Here is a 25,469-nt window from a genome sequence, read left to right as displayed (position 1 = left end):
TCTTGGACAGTAGGGCTTGCTTTGACTGTCAGCAGACAGGTCACTTCAGAGGAGATGCAGCCTGTCCAAGGAAGGTGGTTAGCACTGGGCTGTCCAGTGTAGCCATAGAGGAGGATTCCTCAGATGATGAAGTCCTCCTAGCATTGTGCTGGGAGACAGGACCAGATGGTAAGCTGGTGATCCCTGAGGGTGGGAGTAGGCACTTCCACCACATTCAAGTGAATGGGATCCCTACCACTGGCCTGAGGGACACCTGTGCCAGTCACACTATAGTGAGTGACCGGTTAGTGACCCCAGACATGTATGTCCCAGGAAAGACAAAGAAAGTCAGGATAGCCACAGGGGAGGTCACCTCCAAACCTGTAGCCATAGTGCCCCTAGAGAGGGAGGGTATCCTTGACTGGATTAGGGTGGTAGTCAGTGCTGACCTCCCCCTAGATTGTATCCTGGGCAATGACCTGCCAGAGGTGAGTCTGGTCCCAGATGGGGTGGTCGCCCAGGGCGCCCCCCCAACCCAAAGTCCTGGGGAGTCAGTCCCTACAGTTAGGAGACAGGGGTCCCCAAGAAAAGGAAAGAAGAAAAGGAAGGGTAGGCCACTCTTAAAGAAAGTTCCAGTGAGCCAAAGGCCTTCTGCCCCAGTAGGGGGGGAGCCCAGAGTTGGCACTGGTGAGGTCTCCCCTGACCCCAAGGAAGTCCTGAGTAGTCAGGCAGCTGTCCAGATGCAAGGTGTTGCCCCTGCACTGACAGAAGGGAGAGTGGAAGGAGGGTGTCTGCCACAGGAGGTGGTAGCCCCCCACTCTAGACAGCAAGAGGGGTGCCAGGACCCCAAAGATGCCCCTAAAGCAGCTCAGCCACCTGTCATTGGAGAGCTTAGGGTGTGGTTCTGGGTACTGACAGCTGTCAGTAGCCTCTGCTGGGTGCTAGCCTTCCTGGCAGCACTGTACTTGGCCTGGGAGGCAGACTCCAGGGCCAATAGCAAAGTAGGCCCCCTGACCCTATTGGTCATGGTGGGGTTGCTCAAGTGTTGGGTGACCTCTTTGGGTAAGCTAGGTGTTGCCCTAGCAAAGTGTGGAGTAGGGGAGGTGGGCACCTCACTACCCAAGTTGGCAGAGAGAAAGGAGGAAGACCCCCCTAGAGGGAAGTTTCAGTTTGAGTTGGGTCCTTTTACTGTTGGGATGGCTTCACTACCCATAGGGAGTGACCCTGACAGGAGGATATAAGGCAGAGTAGGCCCTGCAAAGGGACAGACAGTTTTCTTCACTGTCTTCCTCGCCTAACAAGCCAGGAAGACTCTCCCAGGGTTGGGCTGAGTCTCCTGGGCGTGTGGGCTGGGGGGGGGGGGGGGGTTGTGTGAGAAAACAGGGCTGATTGCAGAGGCCCCATAACTTTTTGCCCCCATTTTCCTCTTTTTGCTGGTGTTTTCCTGACTTTGATGGTGCCCTGGGTACTGCTAACCAGTCCCAGGGCCTGTGCTCTGTGTAAAATGGATATGCAAATTAGGCTAATTATAATTGGCTAAGTTAACCTACCTATAAGTCCCTAGTATATGGTAGGGCATGTAGGTTTAGGGACCACAGCATAGGTGGTGCACACCTAGGTGCACTGCTGAGGTGCCCAGTGTCATTTTAAAAGCAAGCCTGCCTTGCTGGCTGCTTTTAAATTAAAGTTATATGCAAATTCGACTTTGGAATTAAAGGTACTTCCAAAGTCTTAAACTACCTTATTTTTACATATAAGTCACCCCTAAGGTGTGCCCTATGTGCCCCTAGGGCTGGGTGCCATGTAACTATAAGCAGGGACTTTATAAAAATAGATTTATAAGCCCTGGTGAGGTAAAAACAGCCAAATTCGTTTTTCCCTCATTGAAGTAAATGGCCTTCATAGGCTAGAATGGGGAGACTTTATTTTAAATTATAAAGTCTCCTTAAATGTTGCATACCAAGAATTCTTATCAAATTAATTGTTGTAATAAATCCCACAACTTCCAGTTGTTGGATTTAATATAACTTGTTCAGGTAAAAAGTTTAGACTTTACCTAAAAAGTTGCCAATTTCAGCTCTGCATTGTTTTTGCTGCTGTGCTCTGATTGGCCAGCCTGCAGCAGCTTCTGCCAGGCTACCTTGATGAGGTGTGAAGTGGCCTGACTTCACACAAAGGAATGTGCTTGGGGGAGAGAATCTCCCCTCAGCAGATGGTGAGGCAGGAAGGGGGAGGGCGGCCAAACTGGTCTTCAAAGGCAGAGAAGGTCATTTGGAGCACCCAGCAACACCCCCACATCCTGCAACCCCAGACAACTAGGTGCCCCCTTGATTAGATTAGGAGAGGGCAGGAGAGGGCTGTGTTGATGATTTTTAGCCACACCAGTGGGTGGGCTCAGCCAGATGTAACCTCCAAAAATCAGATTCAGCCATGTTGGATTTTTAGAGACTGTTGCCTTCTGGGATGGATTTTTGCCACACTTCCCAGGAAGTGGTCATCACAGGGGGACGACCCTGTACCTGATTGGAGAATCAGGGCCCCCCTGCTTTTCACCCAGGAGCAAGGATAAAACTGGCAGACCTGCACCCACGCCTCAGATCCCTACAAGATTTCAACAAGAAAGGAACTAAAGGAGAAGAAGGACTGCCCTGCTGGACCCCTGGCCTGCACCTGGAACCTGCACTCAGAAGGACTGCACCAGCTGCACACTTGGGCTTCACCACAAGAAGGACTTTGCCTGGCTTCAACTGGTTCAAGGAGGGACTCCCTGTTTGCTACAGGTGAAAAATTGCTAACCAGAGTCCCCTGCACCAACTCCTGAAGAAAGCGACCAGCTGACCACTGTCCAGTGGTCAAAAAGGAGTTTGCGCCAGGTGCATTCTGGGAGTTGAAGTCCGCACCCCCCCCAAGGACCATCACAGAACTTCTGGACCCTTGGGGTGAGCTGTGGACCCCAAAAGAACCTTAAAAGAACATCTGGGTGAAGCCCCAGAAGTTTGGAAAAGATTTGAGAATTTTTGGAAAAAAGCTCCAGAGAGGGACCGACCCGCCGCGGAAATTCTAGCCGGCTTGCCTCAACCGCGACCCGGCCTGACTTTGTGGTTCGTCCCGGTAAAGAAAAACATCCAAAAAAGAGACTAAGTCCGAACGTAAAAAGTTGACCGGGACCTCCCAGCCATCGTATCCGAGAAGGGCTCCATGGACGTCGGATCAAGATCCAGGTTTACCCCGGTCGAAGGATTTTCATCTTGAAAAAACGACTAAGTCCGAAGGTAAAAGTCTCCACCGAGGAAACCCACATCGCGTATCCGGACAAGGTCTCCAGGAGGTCGGATTCAACTGGCAGGTTCGTCCCGGTGAAGAAAAACTTCAAAATAAAGACTAAGTCAGAAGGTAACTTTTTAACCGAGGCCTCCCGCGACCTGTAGCCGAGCAGGGCTCCATGGCGGTCGGCCTGAAAGTTTGACTTTGCCCCGGTCGAGGTGCAACCAGATGACCTGATTGGCGCTTTTTGTTTCTAAGCGCTAGAAAAGTAATAATTCTTTAAAAATTCATATCTCCGGTTCCCCTGAACCGATTTTAATCGTTTTTGTGTCATTTTAAAGATAAAAATATAAACTATTTTTATGAATTGGTTTTGGATTTTTAAACTGTTTCCTGTGTTTTATTTAATTACTGTTTTGTGATATTTGAATGCTTTACACTTTGTCTCCTAAGTTAAGCCTTGACGCTCGTTGCCAAGCTACCAAGGGTTGAGCTGGGATTAATTTACTGAGACCTAACTGTACCTATGTGGAGGTTAGTGGCTTGTTGCTAGGTGTAGGTACCTACCTGCCCTACCAATAACCCATCTTCCAACAACATACAATATAACATCTAGAATTCTAACACTTTAGTTTTCTTAAAAAATGCAGGAACATGAATTGCACACATTGCAGATTTTCACAAAGGTTTGTAAATGCCAATGAAATGACTGTGCACACTGAATAACATGAGTTAGACTCGACAAATGAATCGCGTGTCTTGCCGATTCGAAGGCCACCAAGTAAATGCCATGAAGTGGTTGCACACAATGAACATCGTAATTTAAGCACGATGGGTAGCATGGGTTCAACACAATGAATGAATCACGAGTTCTGCCGATTCGAATGTCACCACGTAAATGCCATGAAATGGTAACACACAATGCGTATCATGAATCAGACAGAAGAAATGAATCGCGCGTCTTGCCGATTCGAAGGCCACCCTGTGAATGGTAGCGCATACTGAATATCATGAACTAAGCGCAAGAAAGGAATCGCATGTTTTGCCGATTCGAAGGCCACCATATGTCAAGAAATGGTAGCGTACAATGAATAACATGAATTAAGCACAGGAAATGAATCGCGCATCTTGCCGATTTGAATACCACCATAAGAATGCCAAGAAATGGTAGCGTACAATGAATAACACAAATTAAGCACAGAAAATAAATTGCGTGTCTTGCCGATTCGAATACCACCATATGAATGCAGAGAAATGGTAGCGTACAATGAATAGCATGAATTAAGCACAGGAAATGAATTGCACGTCTTGCCGATTCGAATGCTACCTAGTAAATGCCATAAAATGGTAGCGCACAGTGAATAACATGAATTGAGCACAGGAAATGAATCGCACATCGTGTCAATTCAAATGCTATCTAGTAAATGCCATAAAATGGTAGCGCACAATGAATAACATGAATTGTGCACGAGTAAAGAATTGCGCGTTTTGCCGATTTAAGTGACAACATGAAAATGCCATAAAACTTTGAGCGTACATTCACACACATAGGAGCAAAATCGTTTTATCTTGCAAATTAGGCCCAAGAACTCGAAAGCCTTCGCGAACGGGATTGGGGGCCCAGCCCAACCTCCGTCTTACTGCCCTGATCAAGAATCACCGACAAAGTGAAAGAGCAAGGCCTGGAAGATCAAAGTAGGCCTCCGGAACAGGAGCTCAGGAAGTTGCTGCTGCTCTGCACCGGGACCTCTGAATAGTGATCACGTGGAGCTGGGCTGGCTCCCTTTTATAGAGTCTTGTCCCAGCCCACAAACCACACCCAGGCATGCTGCAGGGAGAGCTTCTATAAGGCCCTGGAAAGGGACCACACCCTTACACACACATTCTGAAAGCCTGCAGCAAAACATTGCAAATGAACAGTGTTTATAAGCACCTTAAAAATAAGTCTTCAGGATTGAACTCTGCAATGCAGAAGGTTAAACAACAGCATATCAGCACAATGCATAAATTATGTTATCTTGAAAGTGCTGGGTTTTTGCATTCTAGTCACCCGTAGAGCTCGCACTGCCCTGGTGTTGACAACTAGGGACTTATAAGGGGTGAACAGTATGCCAATTTTGGGTGAAGTACAGGGTTACCAGTATACAGTGACACAATTTAGAGGAGAGAGAGCAAAGGCACTGGGGTCCTGGTTAGCAGGATCCCAGTGGCACAGTCAAACACACTGACATCACGCAGAAATTGGGGGTAGCATGCCAAAAAGAGGGTACTTTACTGCAGGCTCACAAAGCATCATCCCATCCTGCACCACCGGCTTGGGCCTACCGATGACAGGGCTTCCCCAATAATGATGACGCTGCCTACACCGTGACCTGATGACACTGCACATTGCACCTCCCTGCTTCACACTGCAGCCCTGGTCACACCAACGCCGCTCAATGCCGTCACCGAGCCACTGCCTGCACCGCAGCCCTCATGGCATCTACGCCAGCGCTCCTGACTTCATCAGCCCTGAGTAAGATCCGCAACACGTATGACTTCAAGGGCCTGACGATCCCTTCATCGACCTCCGGAACCAACACCGCGATGCCAGCGACGCCGCTCTCTGGATCTCATAGAGTGGATCATGATGTCCTGCAATTCCAAAGGTACTGTTTGTGGGTCTTCCCAACACCGTATCTGACCCACGACGCCACAGCAGTCCTGAACTGTTGGTTTTGTTTATCACAACACCGTGATAGTCCTAGATGGAGCTATCGACTACAACAAACTGTCTTTTTAAGTACATTTTGCAGAATTCATATATTTATTACTGTATGTTGGATTTTTCTCATATTTGGTCTTGTTTTACATAGATAAATATTTCACTAGTTTTCTAAAACTGGAGTTGTGTCCTTTTGTAGTGTTTTCACTGTGTCACTGTGTGTTATGTGCAAATGCTTTACACATTGCTTCCGGGATAATCCTGACTGCTTGTGCAAACTACCAAGGGGGTGAGTAGGGTTTATCTGAGCGGGTATCTCCCTTATCTTGACTAGAGTGAGGGTCCCTATGTGGACAGGGTGCAAACGGACTGCCAACTAGAGACCCCATTTCTAACAGGTACCAAGGCCAAGGGATGTAAGTGACTATGAGCCACATGTATAAAACTAAACAATTGTGAGTCAGAAATAGCGACTCAATGCACATAGCTATTTCCGACTCGCAAAACGGGATGTAACAAAAAATCTCATATCAATTTTGCAATTCGGTGCTGAGTCACATCGCAATTTGCGAGATTACAAATTGCGATTTCCTAAATTGCACAATGGTGTGTAACAGAATAGTCGCAATTAGCAAACGGATGCAGAAAAAAGAGAAATCACACTTGCTGGTGCTGTGTGATGACCTCAGAACCAGGAAGTACCCCCCATGGAAGTGGGAGGAGTCTAGTCAGCACATACAGCAGAGGCACACCCAGCTGAGAGGAGCAACTGCAGCCATGGCAAGCCAAACTAAGGAGGCAACCACTGCAGGGAGGAAGGGAAAGCTCAAATTCTCAGACAAAGAGTTAGAGGTCCTTACTGAGGAGTGCTGTCTGCACCATGAGGTCCTGTTTGGGAAGGTAGCAATGAGTGTCCCTGACTCACAAAAAAAGAAGATTTGGCTGGACATACAAAGCAAGATAAATGCCATAGGAGTCAGTCATCGCTCCATCGAGGAGGTGCGCAAAAGATGGTATGACCTCAGGTCCAGAACCAAGGAAAGAGTAGCAGAGAGGTTGAAGGAGGCTCGTAGAACAGGTGGGGGACCATACACAGTACCACCACCCACAGCAATAGAGACCATGGTGGAGACAACTCTGGAGCCAGAGGCTGTTGTAGGAAATGAGGACCTGGACAGTTCAGCACGTGAAACCTCCAAAAGTAAGTAGCAAATCTCACTTATTTACAAAATCCAAGACACCATGCACACAACCACAGTCCACAAAAACATGCATCATCCAAATTGTTCCATGCCAATATGCCAACCTCAAGTTCAGTGCATTATGGGTAATGTAATACAGTAGTCCAAACTTTGAGGAATATTTATTTTGAGAAGTCACACATCTGAGAGGCACTGACAGTGTATCCCCTGTGTCCCACAGGTCTTCCTCAAGTAACCACCGATGATGACCCTAGTGTGGAGGGAGATGACAATGCCACCATGACAGCAGACGAGGCAGTTAGCATTTCTGCAGGGGAGTGCAGTACCACACCGATTGTTCACCATGCACGTGAGACCACAGAGGAGACAAATGTGGACAATGAGGCAGTAAACTTGACACCGGGGCCACAGATGGGTGAGAGTCAGCCACTATGAACAGCTGGGTCTGGGCGTATAAGGCGTCATCTGACACATAATGCAGGTGAGGAGGATGACACAACAGAACAATTCCTTGGACTGGAGGCATTCCTACTGAGCAGTCACCGCCTGCAAAACAAATGTGGATGATGAACCGGAACCTGCACCGAATGCAACAAACCCTCACACAGGGATTTGGAAATGTTGAGAACCAATTATGCACCATGAACACCAACGTGGTCAACCTCACCACTGCCATCAATGACCTGTGTAGGGAAATGGTTGCGTATCGGGCCCATGCAAGGCACAGAGAGCGCAACACAGCTACACGTTTGGAATGGCACAGTCAGTCCATTGGCCTCCTAGCCACCACAACTACCTGCCTGTCAAGGCGCACTGTCATGCTCCAGGTAGAACTAGGCCATTTTGCTGGAGATGTGGCAAGGGGACTAGGGCGCATTAATGCTGTAGTTGACCTCATTTATACCTTCCAGGCAGCAAGAGGTATTAGTGACACCCCTCAGGACAGTGAGGACACATCAATCGTAAGCAGCGTTTCTGCCTCAGATGCCCGCATCCTGCATAGTAACAGTGCCCACCAGACATCAGTGGACCAACCAGGCACAGGCCAAGGTGGTCGTAGCTGTAGGAGGGTGTAATGTTGTCTCCCTAGGTTTAGCCTAATGCACATGAGTTTAATGTGTTGGATTTTCTTACATTATACTTCTTTACTGCTAGCTATATGCCACTCCTGACAGTAAAGAATATTTGTTTTTGCACAGCCTGGCTATGTGTGTCTTACATTTGTGAATGCTTTTACGGTTGGCACTTACCTGCCAAAGTAATGAGTTGCTATGTGATCCCATCTCTGTCTGCCCTCCATTGCAATGCTACCATCCCCAGGTTATGATTGTGGTGGCTCCTGCTCCTCATCCTCAGAATCTGTGTCACCTAGGGTGAGATGCAGCCCACATCTGGTTGCTATGTTGTGTAGGATGGCACATGTCACCACGATCTTGCATGCAGTCTCTGGGGCATATTGGAGTGCACCTCCACTTTTGTGCAGGCATCTAAAACGTGACTTCAACATGCCAAAGGTCCTCTCAATGACAGTTCTGGTTCGCCAATGTCCAATGTTGTAGTGCCTCTCATTCTGATTGGCAAGTATTAAGTATGGGGTGAGTATCCATGGCCTCAGAGCATATGCACTGTCAACTGTGTAACAAAACAGCATATATGAGCATGGCTTCACGTGGTTATGCATTGAAATATTTTTCTGAGATTGGTATGTACGACAGTGTACCTATTAAATATCCTTCACCAAACTCCCCACGTTCTAGACGTTGCTGTATCCCACTGTGCCTGAATATGTACGCATCATGTGGGTGTCCTGGAAATTTTGCCACTAAATCAGTTTTGACATTATGGGCATCACATACCACCTGGATGTTGAGTGAGTGAGTACATTTCCTATTGTGGAACACATATTCCAGATTTGCAGGACATATGGGTATATGTGTCCTGTCCACACACCCTATTATTTGGGGAAAGTTTGCAATTCTGTAGAAGTCCAATTTGGTGTTGTGTATTTATTCTGCATTCCTGGGAAGGTATATGTATCTGGACATGTGTGCGAGTATGGCATCTAGGATTCTTCTAAAGAATCAAGACAGGGCACTTTGGGACACCCCACTAGCAACTGCAATGACCCCCTGGTAGCTACCCAAGGGCAAGAGGTGCAGTGAGCACATCACTTGTACATGTGTGGGGATGGAGCAGCTACGCAGGGTTTAGCGTTCTAGCCGAGGTTTCAGCAGTTCTTCTAGCCGAGGTTTCAGAAGTTCTATATCTCTAAGATGACTGCGCTGCTCAGTCTATATTTCTCATATATTTCCTCCTCAGTCTGTTGAAATATGGTCGGATGGTTCTGTATATCCTCTCCTGTCTCCGTATCTTCCGCCTCTGCTGGGCAGCCTGGACTCGCCTCCTCCATGCAACCACGTAGAGTGCAGCCATTTTGAAAAACCCAGATGCCTTCTAGGACTGCTTTTATACTTTGGTTCTGGTTACCACCTGTTTGGAATCAGTGCTAATCTGGGTGTGCAAAATGGCCTATTTGCAGCTATTAATTTGCAACTGCCTTGTACATTCTGTTTGCGACTCACAAATTGCGATTTCTTAATTGCAAGTCGCAAACTTGAGTTGCAAATGTTTGCTATTCGGTAATTGGTCGCATCGCTATTTGGGACTCCAAAATGCCATTTGTACATACCAATTTGCATTTTGCACGGTCGCAAATAGCGCTGCGACCGATTTGCGAGTCACAAAACGTAAGCGCATGTGGCCCCAAGTGCACCTAATTTATAGCCATTTTTTACTATCAGACCTGAGAATGGGGGCCCATTTTCTTTGCTCCTTGCATTGGGTTCAAAGGCATCCTTGCTGTATGACTGCTCTTTCATGATTATAATTATCTTTGTCATTCTCTTGAGTGGCTTAGATGAAGGAATTGGGGCCTGCTGACATCAGCTGAGCCGTCACTTTTCTCATGCAGCACTTGGAAACTTTTGAATTACAAAGCTGGCACAAAGTACCTGCTGCTCTGTTATGCATATACAGCATGCTAGAGTCATGACTAAATCAAGTCAGCGCAGAGGTCTGACAATCCGTCAATTATCAGAAAACACAGGTGGTCATTATGAACATGGCGGGAAACACTGCACCGCCGGTGGTGGTGGTAACTACCCACAACAGGCTGGCGGTCCAGTCCGCCAAATAATGAAGCCAATGAGAAACAAGCAGTGGGCCAACCACCCACTGACATTTTGGTAGATCCGCCGACAACAGGGGAGGCCGCCCTCAGGCCGGCAGAAAGGCCCTACCCGCCAACCAAATTATGAAACACCACGCCACCATCAGTTCCGGGGTGGGAAATGCCACCAGGCAAAGCGTGGCGGAAACAACCAATATAAAGGGAAACACTCACTGGAGGCACACAGACCATACCGACACAGACATGGAGCGAGCGTTGGAAATAATAATTTCCTTGCCATATTTCTCCAGAACCGTGACTGATGACAAAGACGATGACGGTAAGTACCGCAGCCTAGTATACATAGGAAGAAAGGGCACAGTTACACATCCACCCACCCCACCCACACCGCAACGCACTCCCAACCCCCCACCATCCCAAGCCATACATACCATAACAAAATGTACTTACCAGTCACAAGCCAACAAATAACTGCACCAATGCACAGACCTGTGCACACCACCCTCCACCGTGAAACACTGCACAATGGCTCAATATTGCACCAACTTGTCTGATGGGCTTTAAAATGTGTTCTTAACAAATTAATATGAATTTTCAAACAAGGCCATAGTTCAGTCCATAAACAAGTCCCGTAAGGGCAAATATAGGCTACACTTGACTCCTACTAGGTAAAGGATACACCACTGAGAAAGGGTATCAATGGGGCAGCCAGGCACCTCAGGGAACAGGGGCAGGGGTGGCGGGGTGGTGAGTCAGGTCTTGAAGGGGGGTCTTTGGTTTAGGTTTAGGAGGTGGAGGGTATCGGCTTGCCCTCGGAAGGAGGGGGAGTGGGCCTGGACCGGGGGTGGCAGAGGGACCTGGCACAACACTGGGCTTCTTCCTCCCTGGGGAAGGGGCACAGGAATGGGAAGGGCAGACTGGGGCGGACTTTGACAAGGAATGAGTGGATTGGGCTAGGGTATGGGAACGTTTAATGACAAGACGGGGTGGGCCATTGGGTTCAATCAGGTCAACACAGGAGAGGAAAAGCTTCTTAGGTGCATTTGGAGGGGATTTGGAGGCAGGTCTTGGAGTGGTGGTACGAGGTGTAGGTCTGCTGGATGTGGATGCAGGTGCCTGTTTAGTATGCTTATGTATGGTGGATGTGTGTGGTATGGATGAGTGTGAGAGTCTGAGTGTTTGGAAGTGGGGGTGGACACAGTGGGAGAAGACAGGATGTCAGTGTATATGGATGTTGTGTGGGTATCTGCAGGTCTGGTGGGTGTGCTGCAAGTGTATGTGAATGTAGTTGTGCTGAGTGCAGGTGTGGCATCTGGGGTGCATGACTGGATGTGAGCTGTTTAGGTGACTGCAAGAATGCGGCAGCAGCAGCGACTGAGGGTGCAGTGCATGTGGGTGTGCATGGTGAGGTGACAGACAGGGAGGATGGTGAGGCTGGCACAGTGGGGGAGGTTGATGTTGTTGTGTGTGCTTTGGTATGTTGGGTGAGTGCCTGCCTGTGGTGGGAAGTGTGGTGCCTATGTTTCTCTGTGTGCTTCTTGTGTGTTGATCTTTGTGCATGGCTGTCTGTATATGTGCTTGGGATGGGTGAAGGGAAGGGAGTGTGGTGCTGGAAGGGGTAGAGGTGGTGGGAGGGGGGATGGAAAGCCCAGGGACACTGTCTTCCATCAAAGAGGAGGCCAGAGCCTGAAAAGATCTCTGTAGGTCAGACATGGCACCACAAATGCCTTCCAGGTATGCATTGCATTGCTGCATCTGGATTGCTAGCCCCTGGATGGCATTCACAATGGTTTTCTACCCTACAGAGATGGTTCTCAGGAGGTCAATAGCCTCCTCTGTGAGGGCAGCAGGGCTGACTGGTGCAGGGGATGAGGTGCCTGAGGCGTAGGAGACGCCCACCCTCTTGGGTGAGCAGGCTCGGGCAACTCGGTAAGAAGCACCTTGGATGGCGGTGATGGTATGGGGGGTGGCGGAAGATGACAAAGAATGGGTGGGCCCAGTACTGTCTGCCACCACCAGGGAGCTGCCATCAGAGGAGGTATAAGTGTCACTACCTCCAGTGGTAGTTACCTCTCCCGTGGTACTCCCTTGCCCTCCAACCCACTGGTCCTCTTGGCGTAGATCGACTCTGCTCCTGGGAACAGTGGGCTGCAGCATCCCCATTCGCCGGTGCCACAGCTCCCTCGTCAGATGATGCTAATGTACACAGGGACACAAGAGCACAGGGGTGGGGAAACAAAACAAGAAAGAAGTATGTCAATTCCAGGAAATATGTATATGTTGGGACACATACACTCCCACCCAGCTCAGGCACAAACCCTCAGCAGACACAGGACATGTTATGAATGTGTCCCTGACTGGTAGGCATGACCCCACAATACACCACATTCCCATCCTGACCCACTACTCTGATACACATTGTAAAGTGAACCAATGAGAGACAATGCCAAGCCAACACATCTACAAGTTCATGATGCTACATTGAAAACAATGCTCCCTTCAGGGGACCCATCACAGGTCTATAGACCCTGTCAAAACTAGCTATGACACTATCCCATGGACGTGGATGGAGGGCAGGACTGCAGGGACACACCTGTCTATGTGCCTGGCACTACTATGCATGCACACCTTAGCATCTAACAACACTCATCATAGTGGGATCACAACAGTATTGGCACTCACCCCCTTGTGAATTATGTGCTGCCTTCAAGCGCCCATCCAAATCCGAATAAGCCACTGCCAGAAAGCGTGCCATTAGTGGGGTCAGGGTCAGACGAGCACTCTTCTCTCGTTGGGAGGCCTTCCCCAGCTGGGCCCCTCCGGTCTTTTTGGCCCAGTGGCTCAGGTCCTCCCACCGTTTCCAGCAGTGGGTGCTCTGCCAGTTGTAGACCCCCAGGGTCTGCACTGCCTTGGCGATGGCTTGCAATAGTTCCCTCTTCTGATGGGCGCTGACCAGCAGGGGACACACAGAGTAAAGAAACAGACGTCAGTGTGGGTTCCCCAGACACAAATGCCATGCCCGTTCAAACTAACCTGGCCCATGGAGAAATGCATATGGCCAAATTTCAAGTCAGAAACTGCCAGACACGCTACGAGTGAGCAGTCACACAGCAAGCAAAAATGCATACAGGCATCCAACACATTCACACACATCTAAGGAGGACAAATAGCAACTCATTTGCTCCTCTAATCGCCCATACAACTTAGCATACAGGGGTAGGACACCATCCAATAGCTTCTCAAGGTCCTCCTTGGTGAAGGCCAGGGTCTGTTGCCCTGTAACACGCACCATCTCAGGGACCAGAGTCAGGACACAGCAGCACACGTAGTGGATTTCTTCTCTTCTCGTAATGCAGGAATCAAGTGTCAAGGGCCTGTCAAAATGGCTGTAGATAACGCGGGGTGCGTACACCGTCACCGCCGGCACCGATCATGATTGGCCCAGGTTCCCCATTAACAACCATGTAATCCAATGATCAGGTGCACGGCGGTGAATACCGCCTACCGCCATGATGACTAACGCCAGCGGAATGAAGTCACTTCCACTCTACAATACCTGGATGGCTGGCGGCTGCCATTTTGCTTCCACCACGTCTCCATAGCCTGGCCTGGGGCCTCATCCATGGCCCCATTCTCTCTCCCCTTCGTCGAGTACTGACATGAGTACTGGTCCCCCACATGTAATCATGGCTAGAAGTGTGTCTACACTGTGATGCCATTATGACTGAGACACCTCACCACACATTAGCCTCACTGACTAATTATTTGTGTTTGTGTACGTTACATATGTGTTGCATTGTAAAAATGAATTGTGTCACCATGTGATGCAAGTGTATGTCCAAACTCACAATTTGTTCCTTCATCACCCATAGGTACAGACCCATGTAGCGAGGGAGAGCCCCAGCTGTTTACAGACTCCTAGTAGATCTGGCCACCATGGAGGAATGTCATCATCATCATAACTTACTGACTTAATCAAGCTACAATCCTTGACCTCTGTGCAGTAATGGATCCTGTTCTGAAGCCAGGCCATAGGAATCAGCATGCCATATCTACAACTGTGCATCTACTATCTGTGCTCCATGTTTTGGCCACAGGCTCATTTCAAGTGACAATGGGCATGGCTGCAGGGGTATCTCAGCCAATGTTCAGCCACATCCTGTCCAATTTCCTGAATGCATTTGTTCAACACTTGCAAAGTTATGTCCAGTTTCCCCAAAGGGCTGATCTCACCACCATGAAATCAGGATTCTATGCCTTTGCAAATATCCCCCATGTGATATGTGCCATTGATGGAGCCCATATAGCCCTCATACCCCCAAGAGTGAATGAACAGGTGTATCAGAATAATAAAAACTATCACTCCATGAATGTGCAATTGGTGTGTACTGCTGATCAGTACATTTCACATGTCAATGCAAGGTTTCCAGGATCAGTCCATGATTCATTTGTCCTGAGAAACAGCAGTGTGCCACTCATGATGTGACAACTACAGGGGTACAGAGCTTGGCTTATAGGTGAGTTTGTATGACACTGGATCTGTTACATAGCTGACAGCCAGGCTGTATGCAGGTAAGATGTGTGTGTTTCAAAACTCTTTTGCCCACTTGTGCAGGGGATTCTGGCTACCCCAACATGCAATGGCTCCTGACACCTGTGAGGAATTCCAGGACAGATGCAGATAGGAATTACAGTGAGGCACATGGTCCTACTAAGAGGGTGATTGAGCACACCATAGGACTTCTGAAAGCAAGATGTTGTTGCCTCCATCTCTCTGGAGGATCCCTGTGCTATGTCCCTGACAAGGTGTGTAAGATAGCGGTGGCCTGCTGCATGCTGCACAACTTGGCTGTGAGGAAAGCTATCCCACTTCTGGAAGAGGAGGGTGCTGTCCAACCAGCCCTGCCACCTCAGAGGAGGGATGAGAGAGACGGTGAAGAAGAAGGAGAAGAAATCAACTCCAGGACCAAGCTAATCTGGCTATACTTCCAGTGACTCTCAGGTACTGTTCTATGATACTGATGGCTTCGCTGCATTGTTTCAGGCTGACTCATGTAGTAAGTACTGTGGTGTCCCTTACCAGTGAAAATGCAAAATCATAACTGAAGTGGCAGATGCCAGTGCACACAATGGAATGTACAGTGTGACATACTTCAGGCAATACAGTCTGTTGGATCCCCTCCTGCAAAAAAAGTGGCAGTATGATGGTAATTGGCTAATGCATTCACATTCACAAATGACAGCTCATATTGATCAAGGACAGATATTTTGAGTGCACAGGTGTATTTATTCAAAGTCAAAACATCCGTGAGTGTTGGGACAGTGAAAGAGAGTGGGCACATGGTGAACAACATACTCAGGTACAAATGCTCAGCTGTTGGTTGCACAGGGGAATCGTCAATAGGGATATTGGAAGATGGTGAGATGGCAGTGGCATGTCAACTAGGTAGCTCTGTGGCACACAAGGGAGACAGTTTAGGGCAGAGTCACTTCCTGGCGCTGGGCTTGGTCTTGGCTGGTGTTTCAGTGAGATGTCTGGGTCTGAGGGCATGTTTGCGAAGATGCAGCTGGGCTGCAGGGGTTGGGGTGCGGGTGGCTTCTGAGTCCTCTGGCATTGCCACCAGTCCAGTGGGTGCTGCAGATGAAGATGGCTATGCAGTGCCCTGGCTAGTGGAAGGGGCCTGCAGGTGGGTGGAGGACTCAGGCTCAATGTTTGTCTGGCGCTGTAGCACCTCTGTAATGGAGGCCATGGTGGCATTGAGCTTTTTCCATTGCTCCATTGCTCCATGGCCTCCTGGTGGTGTGCTCCCTGCAGCCTCTGATTCAGCCCCAACGTGGCCAGGATCTGGCCCATCCTGTCCTGGGAATGGTGGTATGCTCCCAGGACCCCAGAAATCACCTCCTGGGCTGCCTTATCCTTCCATGGTCCACCCCCTGGGCCAGTGATGCCCTCCCACTGGCCCCTGTGCCTGTGTCCCCTACACATGTCTGGCAGTCCCACTTGCAGTGGGCCCTTCATCATCCTGTCTGGTGGTGGTTGGAGACTCAGGCCTCTGTACATGTTGGCAGCCAGTCAGTGGCCTGTGACACTGGTGTGGGGTTGTTTGGCCAGAGCTGATGGTGGTGGCTGAGTGGTAGGGGTGTCAGTGGTGTCCTGGGTGGGGCTTATGGGGGGTGACTGTACAGGGGTGTGGGATGGGCCAGTATTTCCTCTATGTCCAGACATCCCTCTGCACTCTCCTGAGTGGGGCCTACATCTTCTGGTGGAGGACTGGCACTCCTTGACGTTTCCGTCTGGGTGGCATGAGTGGTGGTGCCTATGTGTGAGATAATATAGATGTTGCTGACCTGCACTTTCTTGTCAATTGCAGCACTGGTCAGCAGTAATTGGTGGTTGCATTACCATGTAATGGTATGCAAAGTCCCTTTGTTTACATTTAGATGCATTTATTGAGGGGAGGTGGTGGTGCATTGTGGGTGTTATAGTGCTAGTGAGATTCCATTCATGGGTTGGTGACTGTGCACAGGAGGCTGGATGCTGATTTGTATGGGGGATTGTGGGCATTGTGATGCAGGTGACTTGGATGTTAGTATGTGGGTGTTGTGGACTGGGTAGGGGATGTGATCCTCGTGGTAGTAAGAGGGATAGGGCAACATATGCATTATAGGTGTGTTGACTGTTAAGGAATTGTAGTTGACTTACCTGAGTCCAGTCCTCCAGTGTGTCCAGTGAGCCCCTCCAGGTGCAGGATAGCGAGTACCTTCTCCTCGCAGTCAGTTTATTCAAGGGGAGGAGGCGAGGGACCACCACCAGTCTTCTGTATGGCGATGTTGTGCCTGGATGCCATGGAACAAACCTTCCCACGCAGGTCGTTCCATCTCTTCCTGATTTTATCCCTTATGCATGGATGGTTTCCCACTGCATTGACCTCGTTGACTATCGTCTGCCATAGCTCCATCTTCCTGGCCATGGGTGTCTGCTGCACCTGTGCTCCAAATAGGTGTGGCTCGACCCTGAGTACTTCGTCACCGTGGTTCTTAGCTCCTTGTCTGTGAAGCAGGGGTGCTTAGGGGGTGGCCATGGTGTGTGTTGTGGGTGGTGTGTTGTAGGTCTATTGGTGAGGGTGCTGTTGTGTGGTTGGGTGTGTGGCTTGTGATGGTGGTTGTGCTATGTATTTTGGTGGTATATTTGTGTGTGTGACTTGTGTGATGGTTAGTTCAGTATAAGCGTGTTGTATTGTCAATATCTGTCAGGCTATGGCATTGCAGAGGATTGTGGGGTGTGTATGTGTGTGGTTTAAAGTGTTGTGGATGTGTCTCAGGTATGTGGTTTTCGAACATGCCAATGCATGCTTTTATTGTTGGCGGGTCTCATTGGTGGCCGTGGTGGTCCGCACTGCCAATGGTCATTTGAAACTCACTGTCCGCTGAGCTGATTTGTGCATCATTATTTGGTGGGCGGGGGATTTGTCTGCATGGCGGTGGCAGGATGAGGTGTAATGCATTTCCGCCATCGTTAGCCCTGGCGGTGGGTGGGGGTTACAAGATTTTTGGAGTTTTGTCTTTTTGGCATCATTATACGACAGTATGCAGTTCACTCCCACTGGCAGTCTTTTGTTCACGGTCTGCACGGCTGTCGGCGGTGATTGCCCCCAAGTTCATAATGAGGGCCAGAGTACTGATAGGTAGTTCATTAGTAAGATTGTGTAAAATTAAATTTTTGTCGATGAGGTTGTGTATTGTTCATAATTGTGTAATTTTAGGCAGCTGAGAGTTTTGCAGACTATGCCCAATTTAGGAAACAGATGAAAATTATTGCAAAAACTTTCTTGCAGGTAGATTTTCCTGCAAAAACGTGCACAATTTATGATCAATAATTCCCATGCTAAAAGTATGTTCTGTAGGATAGCAAGCAAAAATGTGTTTCACACCACATTTAGGTGGCCACAGGGCAAACAGACATGACTAGTCTCAGACGAGGAGGCTTAGAGGTTTGTCCCTGATGTTCTGAGCCGATCATACCCTGACTACCTCTTCAGCTCTTGGATGCAGGTGCCTGTTTAGTATGCTTATGTATGGTCGATGTGTGTGGTGTGGATGAGTGTGAGCATTTGAGTGTTTGGAAGTGGGGGTGGACACAGTGGGAGAAGACAGGATGCCAGTGTATATGGATGTTGTGTAGGTATCTGCAGGTCTGGTGGGTGTGCTGCAAGTGTATGTGAATGTAGTTGTGCTGAGTGCAGGTGTGGCATCTGGGGCGCATGACTGGATGTGAGCTGTTTAGGTGACTGCAAGAATGGGGCAGCAGCAGCGAGTGAGGGTGCAGTGCATGTGGGTGTGCATGGTGAGGTGACAGACAGGGAGGATGGTGAGGCTGACACAGTGGGGGAGGTTGATGTTGTTGTGTGTGCTTTGTTATGTTGGGTGAGTGCCTGCCAGTGGTGGGAAATGTGGTGCCTATGTTTCTCTGTGTGCTTCTTGTGTGTTGATCTTTGTGCATGGCTGTCTGTATGTGTGCTTGGGATGGGTGAGGGCAAGGGTGTGGGGTGCCTGAAGGGGTAGAGGTGGTGGGAGGGGGGATGGAAAGCCCAGGGACACTGTCTGCCATCAAAGAGGAGGCCAGAGCCTGAAAAGATCTCTGTAGGTCAGACATGGCACCACGAATGCCTTCCAGGTATGCATTGCATTGCTGCATCTGGATTGCTAGCCCCTGGATGGCATTCACAATGGTTTTCTACCCTACAGAGATGGTTCTCAGGAGGTCAATAGCCTCCTGTGTGAGGGCAGCAGGGCTGACTGGGGCAGGGGATGAGGTGCCTGAGGCATAGGAGACGCCCACCCTCTTGGGTGAGCAGGCTCGGGCAACTCAGTAAGGAGCAACTGGGATGACGGTGATGGTATGGGGGGTGGCGGAAGATGACAAAGAATGGGTGGGCCCAGTACTGTCTGCCACCACCAGGGAGCTGCCATCAGAGGAGGTATAAGTGTTACTACCTCCAGTGGTAGTTACCTCTCCCGTGGTACTCCCCTTGCCCTCCAACCCACTGGTCCCCTTGACGTAGATCGACTCTGCCTCCTGGGAACAGTGGGCTGCAGCATCCCCATTCGCAGGTGCCACAGCTCCCTCATCAGATGATGCTAATGTACACAGGGACACAAGAGCACAGGTGTGGGGAAACAAAACAAGAAAGAAGTATGTCAATTCCAGAAAATATGTATATGTTGGGACACATACACTCCCACCCAGCTCAGGCACAAACCCTCAGCAGACACAGCACATGTTATGAATGTGTCCCTGACTGGTAGGCATGACCCCACAATACACTACATTCCCATCCTGACTCACTACTCTGATACACTTTGTAAAGTGAACCAATGAGAGACAATGCCAAGCCAACACATCTACAAGTTCATGATGCTACATTGAAAACAATGCTCCATACAGGGGACCCATCACAGGTCTATAGACCCTGCCAAAACTAGCTATGACACTATCCCATGGACGTGGATGGAGGGCAGGACTGCAGGGACACACCTGTCTATGTGCCTGGCACTACTATGCATGCACACCTTAGCATATAACAACACTCATCATAGTGGGATCACAACAGTATTGGCACTCACCCCCTTGTGAATGATGTGCTGCCTTCAAGCGCCCATCCAAATCCGAATAGGCCACTGCCAGAATGCAGGCCATTAGTGGGGTCAGGGTCCGACGGGCACTCTTCTCTCGTTGGGAGGCCTTCCCCAGCTGGGCCTCTCCGGTCTTTCTGGCCCAGTGGCTCAGGTCCTCCCACCGTTTCCAGCAGTGGGTGCTCTGCCAGTTGTAGACCCCCAGGGTCTGCACTGCCTTGGCGATGGCTTGCAATAGTTCCCTCTTCTGATGGGCGCTGACCAGCAGTGGACACACAGAGTAAAGAAACAGACGTCAGTGTGGGTTCCCCAGACACAAATGCCATGCCTGTTCAAACTAACCTGGCCCATGGAGAAATGCATATGGCCAAATTTCAAGTCAGAAACTGCCAGACACACTACGAGTGAGCAGTCACATAGCAAGCAAAAATGCATACAGGCATCCAACACATTCATACACATCTAAGGATGACAAATAGCAACTCATCTGCTCCTCTGGTCGCCCATACAACTTAGCATTCAGGGGTAGGACACCATCCAATAGCTTCTCAAGGTCCTCCTTGGTGAAGGCCAGGGTCCGTTGCCCTGTAACACGCACCATCTCAGGGACCAGAGTCAGGACACAGCAGCACACGTAGTGGATTTCTTCTCTTCTCGTAATGCAGGAATCAAGTGTCAAGGGCCTGTCAAAATGGCTGTAGATAACGATGGGTGCATACACCGTCACCGCCGGCAGCGATCATGATTGGCCCAGGTTCCCCATTAACAACCATGTAATCCAATGATCAGGTGCACGGCGGTGAACACCGCCTACCGCCATGATGACTAACGCCAGAGGAATGAAGTCACTTCCACTCTACAATACCTGGATGGCTGGCGGCTGCCATTTTGCTTCCACCACGTCTCCATAGCCTGGCCTGGGGCCTCATCCATGGCCCCATTCTCTCTCCCCTTCGTCGAGTACTGGCATGAGTACTGGTCCCCCACATGTAATCATGGCTAGAAGTGTGTCTACACTGTGATGCCATTATGACTGAGACACCTCACCACACATTAGCCTCACGGACTAATTATTTGTGTTTGTGTACGTTACATATGTGTTGCATTGTAAAAATGAATTGTGTCACCATGTGATGCAAGTGTATGTCCAAACTCACAATTTGTTCCTTCATCACCCATAGGTACAGACCCATGTAGCGAGGGAGAGCCCCAGCTGTTTACAGACTCCTAGTAGATCTGGCCACCATGGAGGAATATCACATCATCATAACTTACTGACTTAATCAAGCTACAATCCTTGACCTCTGTGCAGTAATGGATCCTGTTCTGAAGCCAGGCCATAGGAATCAGCATGCCATATCTACAACTGTGCATCTACTATCTGTGCTCCATGTTTTGGCCACAGGCTCATTTCAAGTGACAATGGGCATGGCTGCAGGGGTATCTCAGCCAATGTTCAGCCACATCCTGTCCAATTTCCTGAATGCATTTGTTCAACACTTGCAAAGTTATGTCCAGTTTCCCCAAAGGGCTGATCTCACCACCATCAAATCAGGATTCTATGCCTTTGCAAATATCCCCCATGTGATATGTGCCATTGATGGAGCCCATATAGCCCTCATACCCCCAAGAGTGAATGAACAGGTGTATCGGAATAATAAAAACTATCACTCCATGAATGTGCAATTGGTGTGTACTGCTGATCAGTACATTTCACATGTCAATGCAAGGTTTCCAGGATCAGTCCATGATTCATTTGTCCTGAGAAACAGCAGTGTGCCACTCATGATGTGACAACTACAGGGGGACAGAGCTTGGCTTATAGGTGAGTTTGTATGACACTGGATCTGTTACATAGCTGACAGCCAGGCTGTATGCAGGTAAGATGTGTGTGTTTCAAAACTCTTTTGCCCACTTGTGCAGGGGATTCTGGCTACCCCAACATGCAATGGCTCCTGACACCTGTGAGGAATTCCAGGACAGATGCAGATAGGAATTACAGTGAGGCACATGGTCCTACTAAGAGGGTGATTGAGCACACCATAGGACTTCTGAAAGCAAGATGTTGTTGCCTCCATCTCTCTGGAGGAGCCCTGTGCTATGTCCCTGACAAGGTGTGTAAGATAGTGGTGGCCTGCTGCATGCTGCACAGCTTGGCTGTGAGGAAAGCTATCCCACTTCTGGAAGAGGAGGGTGCTGTCCAACCAGCCCTGCCACCTCAGAGGAGGGATGAGAGAGACAGTGAAGAAGAAGGAGAAGAAATCAACTACAGGACCAAGCTAATCCGGCTATACTTCCAGTGACTCTCAAGTACTGTTCTATGATACTGATGGCTTTGCTGCATTGTTTCAGGCTGACTCATGTGGTAAGTACTGCGGTGTCCCTAACCAGTGAAAATGCAAAATCATAACTGAAGTGGCAGATGCCAGTGCACACAATGGAATGTACAGTGTGACATACTTCAGACAATACAGTCTGTTGGATCCCCTCCTGCAAAAAAAGTGGCAGTATGATGGTAATTGGCTAATGCATTCACATTCACAAATGACAGCTCATATTGATCAAGGACAGATATTTTGAGTGCACAGGTGTATTTATTCAAAGTCAAAACATCCGTGAGTGTTGGGACAGTGAAAGAGAGTGGGTACATGGTGAACAACATACTCAGGTACAAATGCTCAGCTGTTGGTTGCACAGGGGTATCGTCAATAGGGATATTGGAAGATGGTGAGATGGCAGTGGCATGTCAATTAGGTAGCTCAGTGGCACACAAGGGAGACAGTTTAGGGCAGAGTCACTTCCTGGCGCTGGGCTTGGTCTTGGCTGGTGTTTCAGTGAGATGTCTGGGTCTGAGGGCATGTTTGCGAAGATGCAGCTGGGCTGCAGGGGTTGGGGTGCGGGTGGCTTCTGAGTCCTCTGGCAGTGCCACCAGTCCAGTGGATGCTGCAGATGAAGATGGCTATGCAGTGTCCTGGCTAGTGGAAGGGGCCTGCAGGTGGGTGGAGGACTCAGGCTGAATGTTTTTCTGGCGCTGTAGCACCTCTGTAATGGAGGCCATGGTGGCATTGAGCTTTTTCCATTGCTCCATTGCTCCATGGCCTCCTGGTGGTGTGCTCCCTGCAGCCTCTGATTCAGCCCCAACGTGGCCAGGATCTGGCCCATCCTGTCCTGGGAATCGTGGTATGCTCCCAGGACCCCAGAAATCACCTCCTGGGCTGCCTTATCCATCCATGGGCCACCCCCTGGGCCAGTGATGCCCTCCCACTGGCCGTAGCCCCCTGTGCCTGTGTCCCCTATACATGTCTGGCAGTCCCACTTGCAGTGGGCCCTTCATCATCCTGTCTGGTGGTGGTTGGAGACTCAGGTCTCTGTACATGTTGGCAGCCAGTCAGTGGCCTGTGACACTGGTGTGGGGTTGTTTGGCCAGAGCTGATGGTGGTGGCTGAGTGGTAGGGGTGTCAGTGGTGTCCTGGGTGGGGCTTATGGAGGGTGACTGTACAGGGGTGTGGGATGGGCCAGTATTTCCTCTATATCCAGTCATCCCTCTGCACTCTCCTGAGTGGGGCCTACATCTTGTGGTGGAGGACTGGCACTCCTTGACGTCTCCGTCTGGGTGGCATGGGTGGTGGTGCCTATGTGTGAGATAATATAGATGTGGCTGACCTGCACTTTCTTGTCAATTGCAGCACTGGTCAGCAGTAATTGGTGGTTGCATTACCATGTAATGGTATGCAAAGTCCCTTTGTGTACATTTAGATGCATTTATTGAGGGGAGGTGGTGGTGCATTGTGGGTGTTATAGTGCTAGTGGGATTGCATTCATGGGTTGGTGACTGTGCACAGGAGGCTGGATGCTGATTTGTATGGGGGATTGTGGGCATGCAGGTGACTTGGATGTTAGATTGTGGGTGTTGTGGACTGGGTAGGGGATGTGGTCCTCGTGGTAGTGAGAGGGACAGGGCAACATATGCATTATAGGTGTGTTGACTGTTAAGGAATTGTAGTTGACTTACCTGAGTCCAGTCCTCCAGTGAGTCCAGTGAGCCCCTCCAGGTGCAGGATAGCCAGGACCTTCTCCTCGCAGTCAGTTTATTCAAGGGAAGGAGGCGAGGGACCACCACCAGTCTTCTGTATGGCGATGTTGTGCATGGATGCCAAAGAACAAACCTTCCCACGCAGGTCGTTCCATCTCTTCTTGATTTTATCCCTTATGCATGGATGGTTTCCCACTGCGTTGACCTTGTTGACTATCGTCTGCCATAGCTCCATCTTCCTGGCCATGGGTGTCTGCTGCACCTGTGCTCCAAATAGGTGTGACTCGACCCTGAGTACTTCGTCACCATGGTCCTTAGCTCCCTGTCTGTGAAGCAGGGGTGCTTAGGGGGTGGCCATGGTGTGTGTTGTGGGTGGTGTGTTGTAGGTGTATTGGTGAGGGTGCTGTTGTGTGGTTGGGTGTGTGGCTTGTGATGGTGGTTGTGCTATGTATTTTGGTGGTATATTTGTGTGTGACTTGTGTGATGGTTAGTTCAGTATAAGCGTGTTGTATTGTCAATATCTGTCAGGCTATGGCATTGCAGAGGATTGTGGGGTGTGTATGTGTGTGGTTTAAAGTGTTGTGGATGTGTCTCAGGTATGTGGTTTTCTAACATGCCAATGCATGCTTTTATTGTTGGCGGGTCTCATTGGTGGCCGTGGTGGTCCGTACTGCCAATGGTCATTTGAAACTCACTGTCCGCTGAGCAGATTTGTGCATCATTATTTGGTGGGCGGGGGATTTGTCTGCATGGCGGTGGCAGGATGAGGTGTAATGCCTTTCCGCCATCGTTAGCCCTGGCGGTGGGTGGGGGTTACAGTTCACTCCCACTGGCAGTCTTTTGTTCACTGTCTGCATGGCTGTCGGCGGGGATTGCCCCCAAGTTCATAATGAGGGCCAGAGTACTGATAGGTAGTTCATTAGTAAGATTGTGTAAAATTAAATTTTTGTAGATGAGGTTGTGTATTGTTCAAAATTGTGTAATTTTAGGCAGCTGAGAGTTTTGCAGACTATGCCCAATTTAGCAAACAGATGAAAATTATTGCAAAAACTTTCTTGCAGGTAGATTTTCCTGCAAAAACGTGCACAATTTATGATCAATAATTCCCATGCTAAAAGCATGTTCTGTAGGATAGCAAGCAAAAATGTATTTCACACCACATTTAGGTGGCCACAGGGCAAACAAACATGAGTAGTCTCAGACGAGGAGGCTTAGAGGTTTGTCCCTGATGTTCTGAGCCGATCATACCCTGACTACCTCTTCAGCTCTTGACTCTCAGTGGTAGCACCGGAGAGCAATCATAGACTTCTCTGTGAGGTTTGTGTGGGGGGCAACAAGTTCCACACTCTACAAACAAGAATATCAGACATTATTCGGCAAACATTTAGGTGGTCATTATGACATTGGTGGTCATCTGAACGACATGCCGGCAATGGCGGTAGGTCAGTCACCAGGCTGGCGGTG

Source organism: Pleurodeles waltl, chromosome 7, assembly GCF_031143425.1.
Source record: "Pleurodeles waltl isolate 20211129_DDA chromosome 7, aPleWal1.hap1.20221129, whole genome shotgun sequence".
Taxonomy (NCBI): domain Eukaryota; kingdom Metazoa; phylum Chordata; class Amphibia; order Caudata; family Salamandridae; genus Pleurodeles; species Pleurodeles waltl.
The sequence above is the reverse complement of the archived record's forward strand: the minus strand, read 5'-3'. Positions refer to the sequence as shown.